The sequence below is a fragment of the Carcharodon carcharias genome, chromosome 1 (genome assembly GCF_017639515.1).
Source record: "Carcharodon carcharias isolate sCarCar2 chromosome 1, sCarCar2.pri, whole genome shotgun sequence".
Taxonomy (NCBI): Eukaryota; Metazoa; Chordata; class Chondrichthyes; order Lamniformes; family Lamnidae; genus Carcharodon; species Carcharodon carcharias.
The window spans coordinates 186,676,527-186,682,526 of NC_054467.1; positions in this window are offsets into that span (position 1 = coordinate 186,676,527).

Here is a 6,000-nt window from a genome sequence, read left to right on the forward strand (position 1 = left end):
GGGGGATGGGGGGAGTGCCATGGGGTTTTTGGGGTGGGGTATCCCATAGATGGGTGCTAGTGGGGTGAGTCCTGTTGGGCTGTGGGGGGCAGCTCCCTGGTGATTTGGGTGTGGGGGAGTCCCGTGGAGGGGTTAGTGATGAGTCCCCTGGGGTTTTGGGGGCTGGGGGAGTCCCATTTGGGGAGGGGGTGTAGTGTGGGCACTCGGTGCGGGTCTATACAATAGTTATCCAGAAGCTAGATGTGGTTTTAATTTTTCCAAATTTTTCTGGGTAACAATTGATGTAAGACAGTCAACCCATCCAACGTTTGCAATTTAAATCACATTTTTGGATGGTTCCCAGTACAGAGCAATTGCCCATCTGAAGCTTGAACTTCCCAGACAATTGCCATGCAGTCCTTACCTGGGAACCTCTGGGAGTAGGGGCAGAGTGTTTCCAGAATGTACCTTTGGGTCCCCAGATACACTGCCCTGGAGCTCAAAGGTTATGGCCCAGTGACTTCAGATCCTGCTCCCTAAAAATTTTTGATGTAAATTTACATCCTTTCACATTGACATAAAGCAGGAAGCTTCTGTTTGATGATCTTCTGCATGGGGGGAACAGAATGATGTTATTGAGCTAAGTGGGGATTAGGTGGAGATAAGTCAGAAGTGGCGCAAAAAATGTTCGCATAATGACATTTCAGTGAGCTAGTCTCATCCAAGTTTCCTCAGAAAAAATGTGATAGTTAAGCCAAAATCTCCAGGAAATTCTCAGCTTTTGTTAGTAAGCTTTGTCTATGAGAAGATTGGTATTTACCCTGCTCTCAGCAACTTTTGCAAGCCAGCAAATTCCTAATCAATGCTAGAATTTAATGTATTAAAATATGTTTTATTTTAAATTCTGAGTTCTGATGACTTTGTTGAAGAGTTTGCTGATAAAACAGATCTGGAGGGGCTGACTGATTCATGTACATTTACTAAAGTGTCCAGAGTTAATGAATAAATCTCTATGCCAATTCACCTTGATTGTACTGTTGTAACAAGCCAGTTATCTTCAAAGGTGCACCACTCAAAGTTTCAACAAAACAGAAGTAAGAAGCACAAATGGCCCAACTCGGTTGAACCTGAAAGGCATCACCAAATTATATAGATTCCAAAGCCAGTTTACTGCACCAATAAGACAAAGGATGGAGTTTTCCAGCCTGTTGGTATCAGGCATGAATGGGCAATATGGTGGGAAGATCAAAAATCAGTTTCACAACGTCTTGAAAGCAGTTTGCAATTGTCCGTTCTGTCCATCAATGGCAGGCCACATTTCCCGCCACTGCACATCGGGAACTTCGTTTTAATACATCTGCGTATTATTATAAGCCCAACTCACCGGAATCATCTCCACAAGTAAAATTTACCCCCCACGTCAGTACAGAACATGTCTTAACAAGTGTGACGTGCAGAAGTCGGGACTTAATGTCAGGGCCTTGCTCACATTGTGGACATCTGTGGAGCAGAAGGTGCTGGAGCCCTACAGCAAAGGGACCCTGGAGGAACATCCATAGCATGCTGGGCTGATTGTCATGGACATGATTATGCCTCAAAGCAGCTCTCGGAAGATGGAAGGTCGCCATTGATGGTCTGCTTCAGGACATTAGTGTCCTGGCCATGGTCTGCAATGAATTGATCGTCAAGGGGGGTCAAGAGAGGAAGGTTTACCGGGGACGGGGGTGGTTGAATGGGGGTGGTGATGGGAGATTGAAGGTCTAGGTTTGATTTGATGAGGAAGATGTGTCAGGGGCAGTGAGATTGGGAGGGTGGGGACAATGGTGTCGGGAGCATAACGTTAGTGGGGGGATAACAATGGTTTCGGGGGGAATGAGGTTGGGAGAGGGGACAATGGTGTTGGAGAGTGAGGTTGGGAGGGAGGGGGAGTACAGTACAAGGGAGGAGGGTGTAATGGGGGAGAGTACAGCAACTGGGGAGGTAGTTGTAAAAGGGAGGAAGGTGTAAGGGAAGGAGTCCGCAGTGGGGAAGGAGTCCAGCCAGAGGAAGGGGTCTGGAGGGGAAAGAGTCCACAGCGGGAAAGGAGTCCATGGGGGGAGGAAGGAATCTGGGGAGAGGAAGGAGTCCAGGGGAAGGAAGGATTCCAAAGAGAGGAAGGAGTCCAAGGGAAGGAAAGAGTCCTGGGGAAGTAAGGAGTAAGGGTGGAGGAAGGGGTAAAGGGTTGGGGGAGTGACGTTCAGGTGAACATGCAAGGTAGGGGTTTGTGGAGCCGATGACTAAATCCTAGTGGGGGGAACTGATTTGGGCATGGTAGAAGGGAATGGTGAGAATGAGAGATGACAGAGTGAGCCGGTAGGATGGGAGGGTAAGGGTGCATTGGCAGCAGTAGAAGGGACAGTGAGGGGTCTCAGAGGCAGACACAGACCCTGGGGGTGGGAATGAGGAGGTCGGAGTGCTCAATATGGATGGGGGTGGGAATCTCGGGAAGGTAGGGAACATGCATGTTTACCTGGACATCCTGGAAAGAAAACGGTTCTGGCTGATAGGTGACAGTGGGGAGGTGGAAGGTGATGGCAGGGGAGTCAACAGTGATGGGGGAAAGGACATGGGTGACTGGGGGAGGGGAAAGGACATGGGAGCTGAAGACCAATTTTACCAGCACCATACTTCTAAAATTGAAAGTGAAAGGAGACTCATATTGGGTGGGAACAGGTGCTGCATGGGAATGTGATCATTGGGTGAGCGGAGATGCAGGTCAGCTCAGATGGACAACTGAAAGTGAATCCCTGCAGGCAGCATTGAAAATGCTCAAGACATTGAGATGAGTATGATGGAGGAAGAATCCGTGTGTGTCAGAAAGTGCTTGCACAATGTTCCGAAAAGCCTTGCCACACACACCAAGGATCTATCCACCTCTAACTTAAAAATATTCAAAAACTCTGCTTCCACCACCTTTTCAGGAAGAGAGTTCCAAAGACTCACAACCCTCTGAGAGAAAAAATTCCCACAAGAGGAAACATCCTCTCCACATCCACCCAGTCAAGACCCCTCAGGATCTTAAAGGTTTCAGTCAAGTTGCCTCTTACTCTTCTAAACTCCAACGGATACAAGCCTAACTTGTCCAGCATTTCCTCATAAGACAATCCATCCATTCCAGGTATTAGTCTGGTAAACCTTCTCTGAACTGCTTCCAATGCATTTACATCCTTCCTTGAGTAAGGTGACCAATACTGACACAGTACTCCAGATATGATCTCACTCATGCTCAGTATAACTGAAGCATAACCTCCCTACTTTTGTATTCAATTCCCCTCACAATAAATGATAATAATCTATTAGTTTTTCTAATTACTTGCTGTACCTGCACGTTAGCCTTTTACAATTCTTGCGAGAAGACATCCAGATCCCTCTGCATCTCAGAACTTTGCAATCTCTGACCATTTAGATAATATGCTTCTCTTTTATTTTTTCTGAGATTCCTGAGTGGATGACCCAGGGGTGTCCAGCTGCCGCTTCTCCTTCATTCAAGTGCCCAAGGGCCCTGGTCTGACTCCTTCAGGGAAAGGAACACCTGGAGGGGTATCAAGATGCCCCATTTCCCTCTTGCGTTGCCATTGCTACAATGGAGTGCAGGTCTGCGCGTATCTCCGCGTTCTGCTGGATCAGAGCTTCCATTTCATCCGCCATCCTTCCTATGGAGACATCCACGTGCCCACATGTGGGCACCACTTCATCAGAGACAGGTGGACGCACTCCTCTGACTTGCAAGCCACTCTGTTGAGGGCTTCCAACCACTCTCCATGATGTTCCTCTGCCTTCTGCTGACTCTCCAGGATGAGTTGGAAGGCCAAATCCAGAGGCTCATCGTCTGACTCGGACCTCACAGATGCCTCTTCCTCAGCAGCCATTCGAGTGCCAGGGAGCTTGGCTGAACCTGCCTCCTCCTGGTACGGGCATGTGTCCATATGGTGGTCACCAGGTTGAGACCCTCAGCCAGCTCTAGATCTACATCCCACTGAGGTGTGTGTCTCTGTGCTGGTGGAGGGTGTGGGTAAGCACTGTGACAGATCTTCTAGGCTGTTTATTTCCAGCTCTTCAATGGAGGAGTTGTGCTCTTGGCTGGAGGTGAGGACCTGGATGGAGTTGAGGGACTGGTTGGCTGAGGGTGTCGGTCGCTTGGCAGAGCTCCCTGTGAACCAAAGTAGAAATAATTAGTGCATGGCGGCAGAGTCAAAAGCAGGAGAGAGACAGCACTCACAGTTGTGCTGAGAGAGGGATGATGGGGTGTAGGATCCTCATGTAGTTGTTCACTGCCAGCTTCACCATCACCACAGGCACAGAAGTGAGTGAGGGGCCTAATGTGGACCACTCCACCCCCGATCTGTGACCTCTCCCTGCTGTTGTGAGCCAACTTCCCCTGCATGAAAAGAGATGGAGAGAGTGTGAACAGGGCACATGGCACTGTGTGGAATGTTTGTGTGGTGAGTGGAGACATAGATAGAATGAGGACGCGAGCTCCAGAGGGTATGAGCCTGATGGAAATGTGAGGGTGTGTGTGTGAGGTGTGAGATCCCTGTGGATTTGTAATGAGGTTTGTTAGAGTGATGAGAAGACTGACTTACCCAGGTGGAATGGATGAGACCATTCATCCTTTTGTGGCACTGATGGCTGTCCTCTTTTGGAGGGCATTGGTACTGAGCACTGCTGCCACAGCTTCCAAAGCCAGATTGGTGATTTGTTAGCCCTCCTGCGGCCAGAGCAGTGGTGTAGGACATCACGGCGGGCCGAAAGGCATTCCAGGGATGCATCACTGAATCAAGGGGCTGCAGTCATCTTGAGGTTCTGGGCCAAGTCTTCTGTGCAGCAGCCTTGTGCTGGAAGCACTGAGAGGTGTGCACGAGGCTGCACTTCATATATGGTGTCCAGTACGAGGAAGCAATGAGGTGACAGCGTGGCGGGCGAACCGGAGGCCGCCCCTCAGTGTGTTTCCCAGGAATGCATGATTAATGAGGCAGGATTGGGATGATACGACGTGAAAAGCCACCATTGTGGCTGGCGGGTAAAACGTTGACTTTCCCGCCTGCTACTGCACTTGGTGCAAATCTGGAACAATTCCGCCCATAGTGTGTCATTATATTCTCCAGTAAGCACAATATGACAAAACTGTGTAGCATATTTATAAAAAGCATGTGAAGATTTTTTGAAAGATAAAGGATAAAGTAAATAACAATTATCTATAAATAAGTTTTTAGATAAATGACCGATTGTGACACTATTTTCTGAAATAGATTTCCCCTCTTTGTAATCCAAACCATTACATAAAGATTGGCAATTTGTCCCCAAAATACATCCAAAATACAAAGATTAGATAACAATTTGACCTCTAACTTAGTGTTATGGGTAGTCTTTTTCTGACTTCAGTTTCTGTTAGAACTTTTAAGTGTAATGTAGTTAGCTTTATGAAGCTTTATGTCACTGCTTATAACTATGTGATTTGACCAGGTCAAGTACTCATGTTGGAGAAAGGAAATCACACATAAATGTCTTAAGTAGATTTGTGCTTCCATGTAAGTCAACCTGTAAAATAAGGTTAAGAGATGTGAGCCAGAGTGAGTGGTATAAAATTAAAAGTAATAATAACCAGCCCCGGAGAAGATGATCAGAGCCTGGGGAATACGTTTTAGCAGCTCATTCCATCTGCCGTTACTCAGTGCTACGAATGAAACCGTCTGTTTCTTGTCAGCCAGCAGTAGGAAGTGGAGTAGAATTTAGGGGCTGCTGATTTAGGGGCTAAAGGAAAAGGGCACACCACACACAATTCATGTCAAGTCTGTTATGTGATCCAGGATGCCTTTTCCCTAGGATCTGGTAAATAAACACGCTTAGTGCTGTTTTGTATCAGATAGTGCCTGATGGGAGCTGAATGGCTCAGGGGACTTAAACATAACATATATAGTGACTAAAAGACATAGGAAATGTCTAATGCATGATATACTTTAACCTTTCTGGCTGTCAGCTAGT